Source organism: Rutidosis leptorrhynchoides, chromosome 9, assembly GCF_046630445.1.
Source record: "Rutidosis leptorrhynchoides isolate AG116_Rl617_1_P2 chromosome 9, CSIRO_AGI_Rlap_v1, whole genome shotgun sequence".
Taxonomy (NCBI): domain Eukaryota; kingdom Viridiplantae; phylum Streptophyta; class Magnoliopsida; order Asterales; family Asteraceae; genus Rutidosis; species Rutidosis leptorrhynchoides.
This window is the reverse complement of record NC_092341.1, coordinates 258,584,761-258,611,166: the sequence shown is the minus strand read 5'-3', so window position 1 is coordinate 258,611,166 and position 26,406 is coordinate 258,584,761. Positions and strand designations below refer to the sequence as shown.

The 26,406-nt window shown below is 31.8% G+C and overlaps 1 long non-coding RNA gene across 1 annotated transcript; it reads right to left on the bottom strand.

Moving 5' to 3' along the window:
* Positions 1–16,870: 16,870 nt before the first annotated feature.
* Positions 16,871–19,707, bottom strand: LOC139867588 (uncharacterized). The gene is made up of 3 exons (XR_011765883.1): positions 19,181–19,707; positions 17,609–17,646; positions 16,871–17,235 (listed from the first exon to the last, which is right to left on the bottom strand). It is a non-coding gene; the product is annotated as an uncharacterized lncRNA (long non-coding RNA).
* Positions 19,708–26,406: the final 6,699 nt, after the last annotated feature.

Sequence of the window (26,406 nt, the reverse complement as noted above, 5' to 3'; positions counted from 1 at the left end):
TGAATTTCGCATTGAGTTGTTTCCGGGAGCTACTCCCATTGCTAAAACTCCGTATCGTTTAGCACCGACGGAAATGCAAGAATTGTTAAATCAAACCCAGGAGTTACTTGAGAAGGGTTTTATTCGACTGAGTGCTTCGCCATGGGGTGCTCCGGTCTTGTTCGTGAAGAAGAAAGATGGTAGTATGCGTATGTGCATCGACTATCGGGAGTCAAATAAAGTGACGATCAAAAATCGTTATCCGTTGCCTAGGATTGACGATTTATTCGACCAACTTCAAGGCGCTACGTACTTCTCTAAAATTGACCTACAGTCCGGCTATCATCAAATACGGGTCCGTGAGGAAGATATCGAGAAAACGGCCTTTCGTACTCGTTATGGGCATTTTGAATTTGTAGTTATGCCTTTTGGTCTTACGAATGCACTAGCGGCATTCATGGATCTTATGAACCGAGTGTGCCAACCTATGTTGGACAAGTCGGTAATTGTGTTCATTAACGATATTCTTGTATATTTTAGGAGTATGAAGGAACATGAACACCATTTGCGCGAAGTGTTGAAGACGTTGAGAAAAGAGAAGTTGTATGCTAAATTCTTGAAATGTGAATTTTGGCTAAGGGAGGTTCAATTCCTTGGCCATATTGTGAACAAGGATGGTATTCAAGTAGATCCGGGGAAGATAGAAACGGTGAAGAGTTGGGGACAACCGACTACGCTTACGGAAATCCGAAGTTTTCTCAGATTGGCCGGTTATTATCGTCGGTTTATCCAAAGCTTTTTCAAGATTGTTTCGCCATTAACTAAGTTGACAAGGAAGAATACGAGATTCAATTAGGAGAACGAGCAAGAAATCGCTTTTCAATTGTTGAAAGAGAAATTGTGTAAAGCTCCGGTCTTAGTATTGCCGGAAGGTGTAGATGATATGACGATCTATTGTGACGCTTCTTTGAATGGGCTCGGGTGTGTTCTAATGCAATGAGGTAAAGTCATCGCTTACGCCTCTCGCCAATTAAAGGAACATGAAAAGAGATACCCGACTCATGATCTCGAATTAGCGGCGGTGGTCCATGCTTTGAAAATTTGGCGCCATTACTTGTATGGTGTCAAATGTACGATTTATTCGGATCACAAGAGTTTGAAACATCTTTTTGATCAACGGGATTTGAATTATCGTCAACGTAGATGGATGGATGTGGTGAAGGATTATGATTGTGAGATACTTTATCATCCGGGCAAAGCGAATGTGGTCGCGGATGCGTTAAGCCGAAAGAGTCACCACCCGGCGTTACGATTGGGATTGTTACGTATGATTATTGCTAACGATTTTCTTGAAAAACTTGGTGTGATTCAAATAGAGGCTTACGTTCACAACAAGCATGCGGAACGAATTGTGGGGCAATCGGAATTCATTACGATGGGTTCGCGTGGTTTATTGTCTTTTCAAGAAAGAGTGTGGGTGCCTAAGATGGGTGATTTTTGAAAGGTGCTTCTTGGTGAGGCGCACAAGTCTAAGTATTCCATACATCCGGGTGCGACGAAGATGTACCATGATTTGAAGAAAGATTATTGGTGGCCTGGCATGAAACGCAACGTTGTTAAGTATGTTGAGCAATGCTTCACGTGTTTGCAAGTTAAAGCCGAACACCAAAAGCCGTATGGTAATTTGCAACCGCTAGAAATTCCGATGTGGAAGTGGGAGCATATTACCATGGATTTTATTACCAAGTTGCTAAAAACGGCAAGAACCCAATTTGATACTATTTGGGTGATTGTAGATAGATTGACGAAAAGTGCATTGTTTCTTCCTATTAAAGAAGCGATTACATCGGAGGCACTTGCGAAGATGTTCATTAAGGAGGTGATATTAAGACACGGCGTTCCCGCGTCTATCGTTTCGGATCGGGACACGCGTTTTACTTCTCGATTTTGGAAGAAGTTTCATGAAGATATGGGCACGAGGGTAAATATGAGTACGGCGTACCATCCTCAAACGGACGGTCAAACCGAACGTACGAATCAAACATTGGAGGATATGTTACGTGCGTGTATCATTGACTTCGGTGGTAGTTGGGATGAACATTTACCTTTGGTGGAATTCTCATACAATAATAGTTTTCACTCTAGTATTGGAATGCCACCGTATGAGATGTTGTATGTAGAAGGTGTCGAACCCCGATTTGTTGGGGCGAAGTGGGTCAAAGGGAAGTCGGGAGCTCCGACTTGGTATTAGAGACAAATGATAAAATCGATATGATTCGGGAACATTTGAAAAAGGCGCAAGATAGGCAAAAGTCTTACGCCGATAAGCGTAGACGTTTGATTGAATTCCAAGAAGGTGATATGGTGATGCTCAAGGTTTCGCCATGGAAGGGTATTATTCGGTTTCGAAAACGAGAAAAGTTAGCTCCTCGGTTTATTGGGCCATTTAAGGTTTTAGCTCGTGTTGGTGAAGTCGCGTATCGTTTGGAATTACCCGAAGAACTTGCGGGGATCCATAACACATTTCATGTTTCCCACTTCCGTAAGTGTCTTGCGGATGATTCTTCATGGATGCCTTTAGACGAAATTGAGCTAAACAACAAGTTAGAATACGTTGAAGAGCCGATTGCTATACTCGATGAGAAGGTAAAAATGTTGCGTAACAAAGAGGTGAGGACCTTTAAGGTCCAATGGCGTCGTAGTAAAGGTTCCGAGTTTACTTGGGAGCCCAAAGAATTCGTGTTGGTTTACCTTCCCTCGTGTCATGCGGCATGGATCGCGAGGACGCGCTCCGATTTAAGTGGGGGAGAGTTGTAACACCCTGTTTTCCCGTACGCGTATAAAGGTACGTACTTAATCAATAGTACGCTTAAAACTTGTTCGTTATGTGATTAAATGAGCTACGATGTTAGTTGTCGTATAAGTGTATAAGTGTATATATATATATATATATATATATATGTTTGAACCTTTGTTTTATGTTAAACTTTCGAAGTGACCAGGAAAAGGCAAACGCCGCGCCGCGGCAAACGGGATCGCGCCGCGACACAGAAAGCAAATCCAGATCAGAACTTGAGTTAAGAAGGGTTGTTTTTCCTTCTATACGTCGCGCCGCGACAAAAGGGCCGCGCCGCGGCACCTCTGCAGTTCTGACTCCGATTTCTGCTCAAATTAAAAAGGGTTTTAGGGGCAATTTGGTCTTTTTGCGTGTAGATCTGGTGGGAGCTTTTAATATCAGCCAATTATCCTATATTTCTCATTTCTTTTCCATTTTCTTTCATAATTTCCTCTCAAAACATAAAATCCACTTAGCTTAAACTTGAGATTTGAAGAAGAAGTTTTGTGAATCAATCCTAGGAGCAAGAATTAAAGTTGTACTCCTTGCTATTAGCTACAAGAGGATAGTTTTGGTAAGTCTCAACTCTAAGTTTTGAGTTTTATTTAGTTTAAGCTAGGGTTTGGTTCATATGGAACTTGTGTGACCCATTTGAGGGTTAATTGGGTGGATTTTGGGTTAGATTGTTGAAAGGAAACCCTAATTACCATAATCTAGGGTTTGGTCTAATGAAATGAGGTTTGTAAGTGTTAATGGTGTTGTAAGCATTAAAACACTTGTTTAAAGTTGAATGATGTTAATTGGGTCATGTTTGACTAAGCTTGCAAGTGTAATAGTTAAAATGGGTCATATGAGTCAAAGTTGACCTAATTGGGTAAAATGGGTATGAAATACACCAAGTTTGTGTTAGTTGATGTTAATAGACCCTAATCACTAGCTTTTAGTGATTTATGACAAGGAATAGTCATTAATGGGCGGTTTTGGTGTAGTTGAGTCATTTAATGCAATCGGGTCATTAAATGCTCAAGGGTTAGAAGTTGGCATTTAATTCAACTAGATTATATGTTAATAAATGCATAATGTAATAGGTACGTTACATTGAAGGGTTGCAAGCTCGGTTAGCTTTCACAAGAGACTTGAGGTGAGTGGAATATCTATATATGTATGTATATGATTTATGTGCCGTATTGATGGTGTCACATAGCCGTTTTGTGACCATAGTTGCGAGACATAGCCGTTTTTGTCTACGTTTGTTATTTATGCACATAGCCGTGTTTGTGCATATAGTTCCGAGTAATAGCCGTGTTTTACTCCCACGTTGTTATCTGTGTTATTTGTGCACATAGCCGTGTTTGTGTACAAGATTGTGAGTAATAGCCGTGTTTTACTCACATGTTGATCAAGTGATGCCATAGCCGTTTTTGGGAACACTTGGGGGTGATGCCATAGCCGTTTTTGGAACACCTCGGGGGTTAGTATATCATATCCGGGTTTGGGAGCTAACGGTTGTTATGAACATCGATGACTTGTTTCGCGAAGTCGTTCCCCTTACGAAGAATTTTGGTTAACCATGGTTTTATAGTTGATGATGCTAGCATTTGATTTATGATTATGATATTTATGCTATTAATGTGGCTAGTGGTATGGTTTGACGATACTAGCTTATTTATCGAGATGTTATGCGATTGTGTGCGTTATATGATATCGTGGATGCGTGTGGGTAAGTCTTATATGCATGTATATATTTATTCTACTCACTAAGCTTTGCTTACCCCTCTCGTTGTTTGTCTTTTTAGATGCAGGCGCGGACAAGGGCAAGGGGGTCGTTGGGCACTAGGTGTCCCTTGTTGTTGTTATGTTGGAGCTTTTGGAAGTTGGCCTAGTTTTTGGGTAGTTTAGTCCCAAACCATGCTCGGAACGTCGTTTGGTTTATAAACTATCATTTGTAATGGGTCAAACTTGTACTAAACCTTATTCGTGGCCCTCGTGCCTTTTGTAAACAATTAGTTGTTGTGCGTTTTAAATGGAACTCGTGAAATGGGTTACATATTTATTTGGCGTGTAATTGTGTTGTAAAAAAAAAAAATTTAACGTATGGATTACGGGTTGGGTTGTTACACACGACCTCAATTGAATTATTTTACAGACAATAAGTACAGATTTCTCAATCAAGAAGACAAACAAAATAAAAAAAAATATATACAGATAGTGATGTGTAACAACAATGGATTCTGTATCTGATTCTTTAGATTTAATATTAGTAGTTAATAATTATAATATTAATTATAATACTTGTTAATAAACTTGTAATAATACTAGAATTAATAATAAGGATATCATATAATACTAATAATAATAATAATAAAAATTATGTCAATAACAAAAATTATAATTTTTAATAAGGATAATACTAGTAATAAATGATAGTTTTTATGATAATACTTATATTAATGATGATATTAAATAAATAATATTAATAACAAGGAAAATGATAATTATTAATAATGATATATAAAAAAATGATATTTTTAGTCATAATAACTAAGGACATTTAAATTACAACATAATTGTTTTGTAACTTATCTTACGTTCTTAATTCAAATGTTTGTGTTTTATAATTTCAGATTATTGTACATACGTTTATATATATATATATATATATATATATATATATATATATATATATATATATATATATATATATATATATATATATATATATATATATATATACATACATACATATTTATTTACAAACAACTGTTCGTGAATCGTCGGGAATAGCCAAAGGTCAAATGTATATATAATCACAGTTCAAAGTTTTAGATTTCAATTTTACAGACTTTGCTTATCGTGTCGAAAACATATAAAGATTAAAGTTTAAATTTGGTCAGAAATTTCCGGGCCATCACATTCACAATCCTCTAGCTTTCGATTAACCTTTTGAAATAACTTGTACTTTAGTTCAAACACCTACTTAGTAAATCAAACCAACTATTAAAACAAGATTTAGGTTAATAATTATGATCCAAGTGTTGACTTAATTAGGTTCATTAAATCGTCAATTTCATATACCAAATAGATATACAAATACTACAAAGCTCATCTAGATTTCAAGACTTAAGTGTATACTAGCAAATTTACTATCTTTAACTGGTTCACATTCAATAATAAATCAACTACCTAGATTGACATATAAAAAATACTAGTAAGGAGTAAGTATTCGGATTAACAAGGTTCATCAATCTTATCATTTACCTACGCATACACTTCAATCACAATCTCTAGATAATCAATGGTTTATACTTAGACATAAGAAATTTAAACCATACAATTGATCGAAACACTTTTGAAATAACTGTTAGTCCTAACTATGGTTAATGTAATTACCAAGTGAACACTAACAAACTTAGTCCATAATTAGATTAAAAAAACAATAAAGTAAATAATAAATAATAATATTTAAAGGAGACGTTGAATTAAATTAAGAAATACCTTGAACTAAATGTGGAAATTAAGCTTTAGGATTGAAAATCCTTAAAGACTTGGATTTGAAACAAAACTAAATTGAAAGTAAAATTTCAGAGAAAACTGATTTCGAAAGGTGTTTCTAATCTCTATAAATGGCCACTATTTATCATAGAAAACTCTAAAAATCTCGAAATCAATTCAAGCCGGCGAGTACAGTGATAGACGACTTCTGTTTCTTTGAATAGCCGACGGCTACAAGTGATAGTCAGCGGCTGATTTATAGTTTCTGAAATCTTCTGTTGACAACTGGCCGCTCTTTGCATATCTTGGAGTTTTTCATTCTTTAAAATTCGGTTGGCGGCTAAGTGACTAGGCGGCACCTCCTTCATCATGGTTCATTAATTAGTCGTCAGCAAAATGCATGGCAGACTGTTATCTTTCGGTTTAGCAGGGGCTAAGGAAATTGTCGGCAGCTCCTTCAAGCCTTTAAAGGAACTTCTGATGAACAATTTAGCTGGCAGCTAGATTGTTATATGTGAGATGTTTTTGGTGGATTTTAACTTTCTTTATCTCTTGCTCCATGAATCATCTAAATTTCGGCCTCTTGTCATTTATAGCTCATTTGTTTATTATCATTTTTTATCTTTTACCTATATAACTATACAAACTATCTCGAATACATAAAATATCTAACGTTCACATGAATATGGCATAATTTAGCTTAAATGAGTAAAACATGTTGTAAAACATGTATAATTTATGTGATATCAATTATGATAGTGTAACCCATATCCGATATATTAACCTCCACTGAACATGAAAATTATGAAGCTAAGTCTTCATATGAAGCTAAGTCCATCGACGAAGCTAAGTCTTCATACGAAGCTAAGACCATCGACGAAACTAAGTCCATCAACGAAGCTAAGTCCATCAACGAAGCTAAGTCCAACAACGAAGCAATATAGTGCCTCGATAACCGCAGTCAAACTTGAGTCAAAGGAAAGGAACATTATTGATTTCCAAATGTACAATGGACATTTTTAGAAAGTCAATGATCTCTTTACAAAGCATTAGGAACTGATGCTACAGGGCATTGGGAACTAATCACGGAGCACCTTTGACTGTCTTGGAAATTGATGCTACAGTAAGGTACTGATGACAGAGCATTGAGAATTGACTAGTGCAAGTCACACTTTACTTCCCTCCACTATAAATAGTGAGGGTTTAGCTATGGAAAGGGGAGACTCTCATGCTATCCATCACTCACTCTACATATTCTCACTTACTCACATTTGATACATGCAATCATGTATCATTATACCTTCGTGGCGTAAAGCAATCAATGTATTTGCTACCTGCGGGGAATCGCCAACAAGAGTGTAAACTCTTTACATTCAACTCACTAGTGTCACACACACTTACTATACCTTTTTTCTCGGTGACGTAAAGCAAACCACACCTTGTTGCCTTGAGGGAATCGCCAACGAAGAGAATAATCATTTTCATTCACCCTTTTTGTATAAGTTCGTAATCAGAGCTACATAACTCTATCGCTTCGTTAAGGCTCGCCGGAAAGTATACACACAAATTACTATTATTATTCATATACTACTACATTTATTTAATTTAATTAATACTCCGTATAAACTAAAGAGTATACAAGTGCTTAAAAGGATTGCCTTCGAATAATGGGAGCAACGCAAACAAGCAGCTTAAACAGACATCCCACTCCTACATTCTTTTATTTTTGGTGCGCATGTATAGAATACTATTCTCCTTATCCTTTTAACGGCGTCGTGTCGCCATCTCTATTTTCAAACTCAAATCTTCCCATATTTATCGTTTAGTACTCCGTAATTGTTTACTCTATTTTATATATTATCCTAAGACGAGTTTAGGATAAAATTGTATGTGAAAAGAACTATTTATTACATGACCAATAATAGTTTAAAACTATCTGATACGAGATGAAGAATAACCATCACAACAAGATACTAACCACGATACCTTTAGAGATTTCAAGTTCGAATCTTGTTGTAGTCGGAATGAGAAGAAAACGGCTACGGAGTAATCCACTTGCCGCACGGATAACTCGAAATATACATTTATATGGCTACCCCTTTGAGATTTTTGATGAAGCACTTATTAATATTGTTGGATATTAGATTGTAATTTGATAATGTCAAAAAACAAAGAGTTTTGTATATATGAGTTGTTCATATTTTCATCATTTAGAAATGGAAACAAGAATATATATATATATATATATATATATATATATATATATATATATATATATATATATATATATATATATATATATATGGTAAAGTTGTGATGTGGTCTAGCGGTTGGTGGTCTGCCTCCTTTAGAGGAGGTCAGAAGTTCGACTCCCGTTGACTACATATTAACCCACAATTTCATCTCTGCCATGAAGTTCCACCCATGGCACCTTTCCAACATCGCGTTGGGGGTAAAGGAGAGAGAGGTTTTACCGTCATTCCCCGTATGGGATTGGTGCGGGTTTCTTTCTAGGCACGCAGTTGAGAGCGGGTATAACTGTGTAGGAGATGAACGCATGGGTGGTTAAGTCCTCCCTGGATGATCCTAACAGATGTCCAATATATATATAGGGCCAGGATCAATGGGGAAGTAACCAATAGGGGGGAAGCAGGGGGAAGCAAAAAAAAAAATTCGTTTTTTTGAAATTTTTTTTTTCCGACATCAAGATCACACGAAAATATGAACATTTAGAAAAGACACTTTGTGATGAATGTTATTATTTAGGCGGGAAAACGATCGACAAAAATAACATTCAAGATAATATTGTTCGTGAAGAATATGAACGTTTTTTTCTTCATATTTTGTGAAGTAAAATTTAGCTCGATTTAGAGTTTAGGGTTTAGGGTTTAGGGTTTGGTGTTTTGAGTTTTTGGAAACTCTAAACCGTTCGTGTTAAAAACTCAATCTAAATTCTAAATCTAAACCCTAAACCCTAAATTTCTAAACCCTAATATCTAAACCCTATAAACCCTAATATCTAAACCCCAATAGCTAAAAACCTCAACATAAGCTCGAAAAATACGATAATTGTTATATATTACTTCTTCGAGCGTTTTCCCGTCAAAATAAAAACATTTATCACAAAGTGTCTCTACTAAATGTTCATATTTTCATCCCATCTATAATGTTCGTGAACAAAGTTTTTTCAAAAAACGAAAAAAAAAAGTTTTTGCTTCCTCCCGTTTCCCCCCGATTGGTTACTTCCCTCTTGATCCTACCACTATATATATATATATATATATATATATATATATATATATATATATATATATATATATATATAGGCACGATCCATGGATAAGCTTAAAAGGAGTGAAAACCGGATAAGCAAAATAAAATTTTTTTTTTTTTAATTTTTTTTACATTCATAAATTTGCATTAAAATGCACCTCTAATCAATTTTTTTCATAAAAAAAAAGTTCAAAATCTTTCAAAAATCGATGATGAATGGTAAAATTAACCATTCATCGGGTTAATTTATCATTCATCTTGTTTACGATTAATGATAAAATTAATCAATGCTAAAAAAAACCAGATGAATGGTTAAATTAACCATTCATCTGTTTTTTTTATCATTCATCATAAACAGATGAATGGTTAAATTAACCATTCATCTGCTTTTTTTTATCATTGATTAATTTTATCATTCATCGCGAACAAAAATGAATGATAAATTAACCAGATGAATGGTTAATTTTACCATTCATCATCAATTTTTACCATTCATCATCGATGTTTACCATTCATCATCGATTTTCGAACGATTTTGTTCAAAAACTTTTTAAAATTTTTTCGTTTTCTTCTATTTGCATATTAAAGGATCGTTTTTTTTAAAAAAAAAAAATTTGAAATTTTACTTATCCAGTTTGTGCCCCATTTAGTGCTTATCCATGGATTGGTCCACTATATATATATATATATATATATATATATATATATATATATATATATATATATATATATATATATATATGTGTGTGTGTGTGTGTATATATGTATATATGTGTATATATGTATATATGTATATGTATATATGTGTATATGTATATGTATATGTATATATATATATATATATATATATATATATATATATATATATATATATATGTGTGTGTGTGTGTGTGTGTGTGTGTGTGTGTGTGTGTGTGTGTGTGTGTGTGTGGTCATAATTAAGAGGGAAACACTTTTTGGGGGGAAAGGAAAGTAATTTTTTTTTTCATTTTTTTCGAAAATTGTTTTTCCCAACAGTAAGAGCATACGAAAATATGAATATTTATAAAAGACACTTTGTGATGAATGTTATTATTTTGGCGGAAAAACGCACGAAGAAAAAACTGGTAACATGTGTCATGTATAATGTTATTCCTGAATGTTATTCTTCGAGCGTCTTTTTTCCATCATATGTGAAGTCTTTTTCAAGATTTAGCCCGATTCAGAGTTTAGGTTTTAGGATTTTGGGTTTAGTCCCTAAATCTAAAACCATAAACCCAAGCCCTAAACCCTAAACCCTAAACTCTAAATCTTTCGTGTTAAAAATTCAATCTAAACCCTAATTTCTAAACCCTAAACCCTAATTTCTAAACCCTTATAGCTAAACCCTAATTTTTAACCCCTAATTTCTAAACCCTAATTTCTAAACCCTAAAAAAAACTCAGAAATAAAACATTCATTGCAATGAATGTTATCATTTAGTTCTTTGAGCGTTTTTCCGCCAAAATAATAACATTTATCACGAAATGTCTTTTTTAAATCTTCATATTTTCATGTAATCTTAATGCCTAAAAAAAAATTCAAAACAAATTATTTGCCCCATTTTCCCTCAAAAAAGTGATTCCTTCTTGATTAAAACAATATATATATATATATGGTTATCATCAAAAGGGAATCACTTTTTTGTAAATTTTTTAATTTTTTTTTAAACATCAAGATTTTATGTAAATATAAACATTTAAAAAGACACTTTGTGATTAATGTTATATTTTAGCTTAAAAACGCTCGAAGAAATAAATGATAAAAATGTATTATGAATAATGTTTTGATTAGATTTTCATTTCAACGTTTTTTTCAAAATTCAATCTAAACCCTAACTTCTAAACCCTAATCTCTAAACCCTAATTTTTAACCCCTTAAAAAGACTTCAATGAAAACATTACATATGATTCATGTTTTTTCGAGCGTTTTTCCGCCAAAATTATAACATTTATCACAAAGTGTCTTTTTTAAATATTCATATTGTCATGAGATCTTAATGTTTGAATAATAAAAAAAAATTTTAAAAAAAGCGAAAAAATTACTATATATGATTACACCTTTTGGTGTAAAGAGTGACCATGAATGGTCACATCTTTTAAGTAAAAGGTATCAATGAATTGTTACACTATTACATGAAAAGTGACACATTTTCATAAAGAGTGATATTATTTCATGAAAAGTTGTGTCTTTCATGAAAAAGACACCAATTAACCAACATAATCTTTCAATTTATTGACTCTAGCTGGCCTATCAAGCACTCCACAATCTACTAACTTTCAATAAAGTTTAAGAGTAAATCACTGTCACACAAAATAGCCGTTTACATTAAAATCATCAACATATATTGTAGATTTATATATATATATATATATATATATATATATATATATATATATATATATATATATATATATATATATATATATATATATATATATATATATATATATATATAGGATCAGTGGGGAAATAACCAATCGGGGGGAAGCGGGGGGAAGCAACTTTTTTTTTCGTTTTTTTTGGAATTTTTTTTCCGGCATCAAGATCACACGAAAATATAAACATTTAGAAAAGACACTTCGTGATGAATGTTATTATTTAGACGGGAAAACAATCGACAAAAATAACATTCAAGATAATATTGTTCGTGAAGAATGTGAACGTTTTTTTCTTCTTCATGTTTTGTGAAGTAAAATTTAGCCCGATTTAGAGTTTAGGGTTTAGGGTTTAGGGTTTAGGGTTTTGGGTTTATTCCATAAACCCAAAACACCAAACCCTAAACCCTTTACCCTAAACTCTAAACCGTTCGTGTTAAATCCTAAATCTAAACCCTAAATCTAAACCCTAATCACTAAAATTTTAAACCCTAATATCTAAACCATATAAACCCTAATATCTAAAATCTCAACATACGCTCGAAAAACACGATAACTGTTATATATTACTTCTTCGAGCGTTTTCCCGCCAAAATAAAAATATTTATCACAAAGTGTCTTTATTAAATGTTCATATTTTCATCCAATCTGTAATGTTCAAAAAACGAAAAAAACAAAATTTTGCTTCCCCCCGCTTCCCCCCGATTGGTTACTTCCCTCTTGATCCTACAACTATATATATATATATATATATATATATATATATATATATATATATATATATATATATATATATATATATATAGGGGCATGATCAATGGGGAAGTAACCAAGCGGTGGGAAGCAAATTTTTTTTTTATTTCGTTTTTTTTGAAATTTTTTTTCCCGGTATCAAGATCACACGAAAATATGAACATTTAGAAGAGACACTTCGTGATGAATGTTATTATTTAGGCGGAAAAACGATCGACAAAAATAACATTCAAGATAATATTGTTCGTGAAGAATATGAACGTTTTTTTTTCATGTTTTGTGAAGTAAAATTTAGCCCGATTTAGAGTTTCGGGTTTAGGGTTTTGGGTTTGGTGTTTTGGGTTTATTCCATAAACTCAAAATACCAAACCCTAAACCCTAAACCCTAAACTCTAAACCGTTCGTGTTAAAAACTCAATCTAAATCCTAAATCTAAACCCTAAATCTAAACCCTAAACCCTAAATTTCTAAACCCTAATATCTAAACCCTATAAACCCTAATATCTAAACCCTAATATCTAAACCCCAATAGCTAAAATCTCAAAATACGCTCGAAAAACACGATAATTGTTATATATTACTTCTTCGAGCGTTTTTCCGCCAAAATAAAAACATTTATCACAAAGTGTCTCTACTAAATGTTCATATTTTCATCTCATCTATAATGTTCGTGAACAAAGTTTTTTTCAAAAAACGAAAAGAAAAAAAAGTTTTTGCTTCCCCCCGCTTCCCCCCGAATGGTTACTTCCCTCTTGATCCTACCACTATAACTATATATATATATATATATATATATATATATATATATATATATATATATATATATATATATATATATATATATATATATATATATATATATATATATATAATGTGCAAGTATATATAATAAGTTCACTTAAAAGTATAGTACTGTTTGGATACTAGCTTATGAGTCAGATTTCATTTAGTGTGGTTCAAGTGTTTTTTCTTTTGGATCCATTTGACTTTGAAGAATAAAGTGAAAAGATCTTTATTTATGGGAGATTAACTTGAAGTGCAGAAATCCAAGGAGACAAACAGGATGCATAATCATAATAGCTGATCGATCTACGGCTATGATTTCTTGACTTTCATATATGATGAATCAACGTTATTAGCTATGTGTACACTTTACAAGCAGTAACATTAAAACTCTGGCAATTTAAGGATCAAAATTCAATGAAGTCTTAAAAAATTTGTTCGATAATTAATTTGCACGGAATATTAAATATATCGGGTTAAGTAGGGTCGGGTCACAACCAAAACATAAACGTAAAATTGAATAATACTCGCAAAACTAGTGAAATAAAGTAAACGAAAATGCTAAAGTCATTTAGTTTAATGACCTGTGAAACCACAGATCCTGACTAAAAAACTTGTCGTTGTTTTTACAAACATATTAATATATACTTAATTTGGTCCTAATAAATGAACTACATTTATTCTCTCACGACCTTCTTCTATTTTTCATCACAATTATTATTTTCCTTATCATAAAAACCTCTATTACAACATTTTATTGATACATTTATTTTGTATACATATGTAAAGTAATTAATTTCGTAAAGAGAACCCATAATTGAATAATAATAATACAATAATAATAAAGTTTGCTCTAAAATTATGTATTTATATTAGTAATTATTATATTTTAATAATAATTATTAGTAATAACAAATTGCCTCTTTAGTTTTTTTTTTTTAATATTTAAAATACAATTATTATATGAAGGTTGTACAATATGCTTCAAAGTTTATACATGTGTTCATGGAGTGTTTTTTAAAAGATTGTACAATTTGTTTTAAAGTTTGTACATTTGATCATGAGAATATTTTATCATAAGGTTTGTACATAATACATCAGATATTGTACACATAGTCATGGAGGTGTTTTACTAAGGTTGTACATAATGCTTCGAATATTGTACATATGATCATGTTGGTTTTTTATCATAAGGTTGTACATAATGCTCCATATATTATATAATGAACATGTTAATAAATTTATTAAAGATAATTAATTATTTTTTTTTTTGGAAAGGCAAATCATTATATTAAAACTCAAATGTATAGTACAAGACGGGATAATCCCACACACCTTAAGAGAGTTCACACTATCTACAAGGGAGAGGAGAGTAATGGATGCTAAGAGAGTATCCATCACACACCCGCGTCACAATTACAACTCACCAAAATAAAAACTATACACAATTACACCATTAGATAATTAGCTTATTTGGATCCATGAGCCAAGTAAGCCAATCGATCGACAAGGTTTTACATCTATTCGCAATCCACTCAAAACTCTTCACTTGAATTTCACTAAGCTCCACCGGAGGATTCCACGAGATTTTTTTGAAGACCATATTGTTGCGATTTTTCCAAATGAGATATCCGCATGTCCACTCGACCGCTTGCCAAATCTTGCATCCAAATGAGATAATTAATTATTTTAATGATATCATCATTAAGGACTAAAAAAATTTTCTTTATTGTTTAAATTTTTTTTAACCTTTTATAATCCTTATTTATGATATCATAATTTTAGAGATTTATATGATACTATAGATATAAGATTATTCAGATTTTTTACTATTGTCATTACAATCACCATTAAATAAAAACATATTATTAATACGGAAATATCATATACTCTATCCATTAAATACTTGAGAACATAATTACGAGAAACACTTACCAGGCAACCACATATATGGATAAATCGATCAAATGATTCGAATGATGATTGGATGATTGGACGAAGGTCGAAGGATGAAGGTTAAATGGTGAATCGACTCGCGTTATGGAAAATTAAGAATTGGATAACTGGATAAGTGATTAAGTGTTTATTTTTATATATAAACAATTAATGGCTCATAGACCTAACTAGTTGTGGAGCCATCGCTTTGCGCCGGGGGCTCCGTTTTAAATGCGAGTTAAAAAAAAAGTGTTGATCTATTTTGTAAAAAATAAAAAATAAAAAAAAATTCGACATCTAACATTGAAGGGTTGTTCCTTTGTGAAAGTTGTTTCTTTTAGCGTTCGGGTTTTTTTTTTTTTAAAGTTAGTTGATCTATTTTGTAAAAAAAAATATTTTTCGACATCTTTTGGTAGCATTGAAGGGTTGTTCCTTTTATAAAAGTTGCTTTTTTATCGTTTGAGACAAAAAAAAAAGTAGCACAGTAGTAGCGTGGTGAGTGTTATTATTTAATATTTTTAGTGTTAGTGATGGGATAAATAATATTTTAGAATATAGGTATAAAATAGGGGGGTTCGATTTGTATTTTAATGAAAGTTAGGGGGTTGGGTGTGTGAAAAATGAAATATTAAATAGTACTATAAAATGGGGGTACGATTTGTATTTTAATGAAAGTTAGGGGGTTGGGTGTGTGAAAAATGAAATATTAAATAGTACTATTCATAACTAATAAGACAAATTTTGTCTATTAGTTATATTAGTAATAGTAACTAGATTTAAGAGCCCGTGCGTTGCACGGGTACTCCTTGGTTTAGTAAATCTAAAATGTTAAAAGTTATATCATGTAACAGAATGATAATGACAGTATTAAAAAGTATATAAATCATAAGAATTGAAAACGTTATGGTTGTCATCAAAGAACATATGTGTGTCAATGAAGAAATGCGTCTAGTTTATTCATTATACCTATATCTAAAAGATATAGCTAAAGTGAATAGTAAAAATGTGTTAGTGGACTAAAGTGTCCTTAATGGTGTTTTCTATCCCCTATATCTAAAAGATAGTATATGAAAGTGAATAGTAAAAATGTGTGTGTGAGTGGACTAAAGTGTCCTTAGTGGTGTTTCCTATTATAATATTATATTATAATTATAATATATTAAATTATTATACCTATATCTAATAGACAACGTTATGAATAGTAACACACTTTCATGCTTAAAATTTTTGTACCCCATGCTTCGGATGTTGTACACACAAGGAACCTCTACTAAAACTTGACAACCTTAACTTTTGACGGGATTTATCTATTCGCTCGGGTCGAGTTACGTTTAAACGACATAGCCGTTAAACTCGAAATAATTATTCGAACTAAACGCAATAAACTATATTTGAAACGGAGACCGACGCAAAGCGAGGGCTTCTTACCTAGTTAGTACTATTATGCAATTTGAAACATAATTGTAGTTTTAACAAATTTATCCAATACACAACTCAAACTTATGAATTGTTAAAAACATGCTCCAAATAAAGAGCCCGTGCGTTGCACGGGGACTCTTAATCACACAACATGGAAACGTAAAATGTTATATCTTGAATTAACCTCTTAATCAAACAAAATCGACCCATTTGACATGTTCAACGGGAGGGATTATAACTTATTTACCTCCCATGTTTTTTTTAATGCAGTCGCTGTGAATTTATCTCTGTACACCATCTCTAATATCTGAAACACAAGATGACTGTAAAATTGAAGATACTTCTCAATGTCCATCATAGTTTAACTTTCTGAAAACCAAAAAGGAACGAATTAATAAAAAAATTTTGTTCATTAATCAAAGAAATATGAGTATTCATGGCAGTGAAAAAAGAAATGAAGGACAAACAAAGCATCATTAATCAAAGAAATATGAGTATTCATGGCAGTGAAAAAAGAAATGAAGGACAAACAAAGCATGTATAGATTTAATAAACTTCAAGGTAAGCTAATTTTTTTTATATGGGAATATCATACTTTAAGGTAAGCCATGTATGAATTTTGATAGCAATATCATACTTTTTTCTCAAGTTTTTTAAGTGATACAAACAATATAATTCACCTCCTAGTCAACAACATTAACAATTAGGATTCTTTAAGCCAACAATTAACATAACTTCATACCTTTTCAGCACGATTCTGTAGTCGTTATCACTTTTTTTCTGAAACCTCGACATCATTTTAGAGAACAAAAAAAACTAATTAGTAACCAAGAATAAACACACACATATAGTCAATCTGCAGTGCTTTTTTGTCAATAATAGATGAAACTATGCATTCACTATATGCATACACTATTGTTTTGAAAATCTCTACCCTGGGTCCTAAAATTTTTTTGGGGGAAGAAAGACTTATATTATACATATGAATATAGAATTTACACAAATGTACAGATCACTGTGACCAAATTACACAAGATGCACAGCTAAAACAGTGACCAAATTACACGAATAATGCATAAGATAGAACCAACACCCAAAATTACAAAAGAAAAAATAAGTATCAGAATGATGGGATTGTGATACTGAGAAGTCAATAGGTAATTCCTCAAAGTACACCATCAAAAACTCACTATGACATTACTAATAGTAATGATTATTTAGTAAGGTTTTGAAGGATATATAGATGAATATTCATTTGAGTCCATAAATTAAGTTGAGATCTAAGGAACCAATGAGAGCGCGACATGTGTCGCGAAAATCACATGTGATTGGAAAAAAAAATTCAAAAATTATTTTTCGAAAAAAAAAAATTTTAATTATTTTTTTCGAAATTTTTTTAAAAAAATTTTTTAAAAAAAGTTTTTTAAAATTTTTTTTTTACAATCACATGTAATTTACCTGCACAATCACATGTGATTGAATTGTACAATCACATGTGATTGGATTTGCCATGCATAATCACATGTGATTGTGTTTACAATCACATGTGATTGACATGCATAATCACATATGATTTAAAAAAAAAATTCGAAAAAAAAAAAATTTCGAAAAAAATTTCAAAAAAAAAATTTTCGAAATTTTTTTTTCCAATCACATGTGATTTTCGCGCCACATGTCGCGTTCTCATTGGTCCCTTTGTTTTCAAGCAAATTTATGGATGCAAGTGATTACAACTCAGGATATATATAGGCAAATTGGAAAACTGTCGAAATTTAATTTAGGAGAATATCCTATGATTGCTAATTAACAGGAAATTAGTTTGACAAAATCCATTTTTTTCGGGTTATTGAGATATGAAAACCACGTAAAAACAACTGTCAATGGGAATTGAAATTCCAATTTCGTTAATGGTAAATTAATTCCCACATATAAAAAATTGTTCCGAAAAAAAATAAAATTAACACACAGAAACATATTACAATTTACATAAAATTAACATATTTGTTTCTGGTTTTAAACATCATTATCATGATGATGTGGAACATGGCATATTACAATTTACATCCGATGAAGATGTATAAAACATAAAATCGAATACAATAAGAATAACAATTTGGAAAACAACCTAAACTGATTTATAAATTACGTGAATCATTCATGAATTATGGCACCGAAACATGTACACAAATCATAAATAAATAATATACAAATGGAGTCAAATTGTGTATGGCAGTTACATTATTTAAATTAGGATGAACACATAAATAACAACAAAAGAAACCTAATACAAAGAGATTCAAGTGAAAAATCATACCTGACATCAAGTGATTAGACAACAGCACAAAAGAAAGCTTGAGTAAATCTTGCATATTCAATAACGAATTTTTGAGATAATATTCAACGATATTCCAGAAAACCTAATTGATCAATAGAAATTGACGAATTTTTGAGTTTCAATTTTAGGGATATTGGGCCGGATTGTTTTAATCCATCTATTGAAATAGATTAATTTCAGGGTTCATTCGATCGGATAATGAAACGATCGGTGTTATTAGTCATTGAATTTGTGAATGAAGGATTGGTGAATGACAAGTATTGATCGGTGTTTGATTCATTCAAGTTTTTTCCATCTGCGTGAATGAAACGATTGAATTGTGTATGTTAATTGTAATTAGGTTGTAATTTGGTAGTAGACACGTGGCGGTATTAGATAATTAGTGAAAATAATCCAGGATTAATTAGGAAAAAGATAATTGTGAGGGTGAATGGCTGATTGACACGTAGGATTCATCCTACCGATTTAGATAGATAGATAGATAGATAGATAGATAGATAGTAATAGTAATATTAATTTCAAATATGTTAATAGTCCAATCTATTAAATTTTAAATTCGAAAATATATGGATCTCATTATTATATGTACCGGTGTCCTATACAGTTTTAAATTAATTTTGGTGATAATATCACAGGACCCCACAGACCTATACCTAAACTCACCACGCATTAAAATCAATCAATAAAATCATTACGATGTATATTGGAAAAATTAACAGTAATAAAATGGTAGTAGTGAGAATATTTAAGTTACAAATCTGTCTTTAAGGGCCAGTTTCACTCTTTATTAGAAAAGTTGGGTCAACTTCAATTACTTGATGTGCCGGATTCGTGGCGTTTGTCTCTCTTGATTTTTAGAGCACTGGTTGTCGTTCAATGTTATTTTCAGCGTTTTGTTGATGACTGGACGCTCACTGGACAGGCACTGAAAAATTGAAATTGTTGAGAAAATTGGGAAGTCATTCATTGTTAGTTTCAGTGTCTTGAAGAGAGAAACTATTATTTTTTATTTATTTATTTATATATTTTTAGTTAATTATATTAGTCAATTTATTCATTTATATTATAAAAAAACACTATGAATAATACAAATTTAAATTGCGATTACATAAATTTCTAAAAGTACATTTACATAATTTCCTAAAAATATGATTACATAAATTACTAAATACGGTTACATAATTTAAACTACGTGTAGCAATAAAAAAAAACTCCTAAATTACTAAACCTAACATGAATTACTAATCGGTATAGTATCCGTCATCAGAATTATTCGTGTCTTTGTAGAATGGTGAATAATCATCAGAATTGTAAAAAATATATAAATTAATTGTTATATCTTTTATCTTCACTTCTCCTACGATTGCATACCATTGTTTCGGATAATCAAGATTTTCAAATATTTGTGTGTCGTCATTGAAATATAAAATTTCAGTATAGAGGCAAGACATGTTCATCAAGGAACATATGCAATATGTGTAAATCAAAACAATCAACATTTATACTATTAAACGATTTTATTTTGCCACATGTGTATGTCTTTCTCTCGTCGTCAAATTCACCCCAAAATAAACGTCGATTTCTATGTATCGTGGTTGGAAGGAAAATTATTTTTTTGTGTTTAGAAACAAAGGAAATTTATAGAAAGTTAGAATGTGTTTTAGAGAGAAAGTGAGAAATGGTGTCTAAAAATGTTAAGTGGTGTAGTATATATATAATAAAAGAAAAAAAAATCGTTGGAACTTAACTGATATAAATTTAAATTCGGCCCCACAAACACGTCGTATGCAACGTCGCTTGCACAACTTTGACCCCGAAGATAGCGTAACGACGGTGGCGGGATGTCGTTCGACCATCAGTCACCCCCGACATCGAAGCCGACGCCGGGAGTGACCCACGATACCTTATGCTCTTATGGTTTTTTTCGGTTATGAGTGCGAGGGTCCATATAGATAATAAGTTGCTTCCTTCTTTGTAATTGAGTACAAGATCGTGCAAAGTTATCCTAAGAAAGTTAAATGTTTTTCTTTGGCGAGCAAATTTAGACAGGCTGCCTACTCGATTGTACTTGTCTAGAAAAGGGTTGGACATCAATTATATATCGTGTTTATCGTGTTTGTATGGTATAGAATCCCTCGATCACGTGATGTTCCGGTATTTGTTGGCCGAGATTATTTGGCGCAAGGTGAAGTTATGATGGGTATCCATTCGGTTTCTTTTTCCTCATTTGCTACTATGTGGGATTGGTTTGATAACTCTTCATATTGTAGTGATGTGAAGAATCGAATGAATGTATGCCATTTTTGGAGCGACTACGTGGGTTTTTATGGCATTAATGAAATAGCGTGTTACATGATACGTCCCCTATTCGAAGAGATTTCATTTTTGACAACCTCTGTTCGTTTTCTTATCGTTGGTATTTGTATAGAGGTAGGAAATATTTTTCTTGAAATGTCTGACTATGTAATCCTTTGTAAGTTTTGCTTGTTCTATGTATTTACTAGGGAGGGGCTATAACAACCCGACTTTTTTCGTTAACTTTCGTTTACTTTTGGTTAAATACTTAACGACCGTTAGTTGAAATCTATGAATTTATACGCCAGAATTTTTTTTTAAAAAAATAATATTTTTAATATTTGCTTCATATTACTTGATTTTATACTTTGGTTTAGAAGTATGCGAGAAACTTAAAAAACGCAAGAAAAATGTACGGTTAGTGAAAACCAGAAAAACGTCTTTAAAGGCAAAAAACGAAAGATAATTCACTTTTAATAACTATTTTATATAACTATTAATTTTTTAAAGTACGTTTAATTTATTAGAAGTTTAATAAATTTAAAACGAGTAGAATTCGCTAAAACGATCTGTTAACGTTTCAACTTTCGGTTTCGGTTAACGACACTTAACAATGGAATAAATAATTATTGATTAAAATAATTATCCCATGTATTTCATAAAATTAGAATTCTTTTATAAATATGAGAATTTAATTTAATTTATGAATCCAATAGAATTAACGTTTATCGTTTCGGTTCGTGTTTTCGGTTACCGACACTTAGCTGGCTACACAATAGAATTATTGGCTAGAAAAAAAATATGTCCATGGACATCTTTTCCAGCCTCATTCATCCAACCCATTCCGATGACCCATCCATTTGTTTGATTTTTCTCTAGCCCGCTTACTTAAATGGGTAACTAGCCCGCTTATCACAATAAAGAGACGTATGCTTCCCTCTCCCTTCTTGAACGACCAGCAGCCCCCAAAAAACATCATCATCATCGACATCTTCATCCCTTAAAGAACACCTTCGATTGCTTGCTCACTTGCTTAATCGTTTACACAATCATGTTCCTCTCGTTCTCCTCTACGCATCTATACCAACAATTGATTGATTAGGATATGATTTAAAAACTCTATTTTTCCAGATTTAATTATTATTATATATGAATAGGGTTGCTAGAGTGTCTAGTGCTCAAGTCTTGATTTGTGTACGTTTAATTCGGTTGTTAATTGATCGTATGCACTACTTTGATGAACTCACGAATTTGATTAGCCCTAATCTGAATTTTGCACTCCAAATATGTTTAATATTATTACATGATTGAATTTTTATTGAAAAAATATTATTTTTGCACATAGATAACGAGCGATTTCGATAAACGGTTAACAAGATATGTGCAATTAGGGTTTCATTGTGAATTCGTGATAAATCTGATTTTTCTGTGATAACATGATGTTCTACTGATCCTAATATGGTTGCTATTAAATATATTGTGAAAAATTAATAACTTAATATGGTTACTATTGAATAGCTTGTGAAAAATTAATAACTTTGCTCCCAATAATCGCTTGATTTCGTTATGTATCAACTGGTTACCATTGGATAGATAACTGAAAAACGCATTGGACTAGGATATCATATCATTTGGATTTGTAAAACTCATTTTATGCTTATTTGATCGTTGATAAGGCTAAAAAGGAACATATATTTCATAGCATTATCCCTCAAGAAAGACAAGATTTTAGTTGCAATTGTTCTATTTTCAAGTAATATTCGTTTATATTAAATAAGTGCGAAGACAAAAGGCAGATTCGACGAATTGAAGACACAAAGGTCCGAAAAGCTAAAAAGTACAAGATACAATTAAAGTGGTTCAATTTATTGATGAGAAACGTCTAAAAATGACAAGAGTACAAGTTACAAAACGCAAAGTACAAGATATTAAATTATACGAAAGGACGTTCGAAAATCCAGAACCGGTACCCGAGCCAACTTTCAACGCTCGACGCAACGGAGCTGAAAGTACAAGTCAACTATGCACAAGAATATAATATAATATTTAAATAATTCATAATAAGAATAATATTAAATAATAAAAAGTTGTTAATTGAGCATAGTTCAGGGGTCATAAGTGAAAATTTCAATTTATCATTTGCCTATAAAAGGCCATCTAAATCGATGATTTAGATACACCTTTTTCCAATCTTATTTCTTTCTTATGTAATTTATATTTATATTTATAATATTAAGTTTAATTTAAGATTAATAATAATTGGGTTATTGTAAGAAATGTTTTACGGGTTTTAAAGTAGGAACTCTGTCCGTGTAACGCTACGCGATTAATCACCACTATAAGCTATGTTCTTCCTTTTTAAATTAATGTCTAGTAGCTAAGTCATTATTATGCTTATTTAAATTGAAGTAATCGTGATGTTAGGCTAAATATTAAGATGGGGTAATTGAACTTTGGACCATAATTAAGGTTTGGGCAAAAGACCGACACTTGTAGAAATTGGACTATTGACTATTAATAGATGGGGGGTATTGTCTAATTGAGTGACAACTCATTGGAGTCTGTCGAACCTATCTTCAAATTAATTAACCTAATAATTAATAATGATTATGGTTGTCCTATTTAGTGACGTTCATATGGAATCTGTTATAATCATTTAATTAATCAATTGGGTTGGGTAATTGATTATTCATTCTGATCAAGTGGATGAATTAATATTCATAAACTAATTAAAACAGGGGTGGATTACATACAGTGATAACTAGTGTAATTGTTGACAGAAGTGATAACTGCGTCACAGTTTAAATCCTTAATCAGTTGGAATATTTGACTTCGGGTATAAGGGTAATTTGACGAGGATACTCGCACTTTATATTTATGACCGATGGACTATTATGGACAAAAACCAGATAGACGTATCAAATAAACCAGGACAAAGGACAATTAACCCATGGTAATAAATTAAAATCAACACGTCAAACATCATGATTACGGAAGTTTAAATAAGCATAATTCTTTTATTGTATTTCTCATCGTATCTTTATTTACTATCATTTTATTACTCGCAATTTTATTTACTGTCATTTTTTACGCACTTTAATTATCGTCATTTATCTTTGCGCTTAAAATATAGAATCGACAAACCGGTCATTAAACGGTAAAACCCCCCTTTTATAATAATATTACTACTTATATAATTATATATATTTTGTATAAATATAGTTGTTAAAAATATAGTACGTAATCACTAGCTCCCTGTGGAACGAACCGGACTTACTAAAAACTACACTACTCTACGATTAGGTACACTGCCTATAGTGTTGTAGCAAGGTTTAGGTATATCCCATCCGTAAATTAATAAAACTTGTGTCATATTTTGTCGCATTTTGTAGTAAAAATTAATACTATTTTGTAGTAAATTAATTAATTTCTTTTCATTTACTATTCATGAATAGTAAATGAATTAAAAAAAAAAGTTTTGAAAAAAAATAATAATTATAAAAAAATTATTAATTTGTAAAAAAAAATTCGTTTTAAAAAAAAAAAAAACGTAAAATAAAAAAAAAACGTAAAAAAAAAACAAAAAAAACAAAAACGTAAAAAAAAAAATTATTAAAAAAAAATATATATATTTTTTTAAGATTTTGTCTATAAAAAAAAAGTTTTTTTTTAGTTTTATTACCTTTAGATTTTTAGACTATAGTCGCAACTTTTAGTATTAAGTTTAGTTTTGCCATAGTTATTTTCTTATTTTTATTTTTCGACGCCGTTTACCTATGTATCAATTACAATTCCAATTAGTGATCTCCATTTGTAGTTTTAATTTTAAGATAGTGATAGTTATAAGGTTGGATTAATCGCGTGTTTTTAAAGTCTTATAAGCCACTCTTCGCCTTTTTCATTTTTCGACACTTTTCGACGCGCAATCTATTTCTTCCTTATTTCTCGTCATTCTAGTTATAGGACATAGAATTTTATCTACTTCTTATCTAATATTTCTTAAACGAAAAGGAAAATTATCTAAGTGGTTAAGTTAATAGACGTTGACATTTTTCTGGTTCGTAGTAATAGTTGGATTTGTACGTGGACCGGGTTATTGGAGCCAAACAGTCCTCAATTATATTGAGACCAAACGAATCCTGCCCCTCTGCTGCATCTTTTGGCTATTCGAAACGTGGGCAAAATCAGAAAAGTCTATTAATTGGAAAACTTATATAAGTTTTTCTTATTTTTTTTATAACTACTAGGATATTCTGTGAATGCACCGAGCAAAACGTTCACCACCTTTCATACGTTCACCACCTGTAACTCGATCAAGACATTTAGCAAATATTGTCGCCGTTGATTTTTCTTTAGAATCATCATCCAGTCGAACAAATACTCCAATTCAAATTTCCGACAATCCATCTTTTGAACCCGATTTCACAACTAAGAAACTGGAGGATATTCAAGGACAATTCCAAGATCCTGAACCACAAACCGTTAAATCAGAGTCCTCTAGTGATTCGTATTCAACGAATTCAATTATGGAAGTAACGGAACCTCTAAGTATGGAAGATCGAATGAGAGCTAGACGCACGGGCCAAGGTCACGCCATTATTAAGCCAGAAGTTAATGCTCCAGATTATGAAATCAAAGGACAAATTCTACATATGGTAACTAATCAGTGCCAATATAGTGGTACGCCAAAAGAAGATCCCAACGAACATCTTCGTACCTTTAATAGGATCTGTACACTATTCAAAATCCGAGAAGTGGAGGATGAACAGATATATCTCATGTTGTTTCCCTGGACTTTAAAGGGAGAAGCCAAAGATTGGTTAGAATCGTTACCTGAAGGGGCGATTGACACATGGGATGTCTTAGTTGAAAAATTTCTTCAAAGATTCTTTCCGGCATCTAAAGCCGTG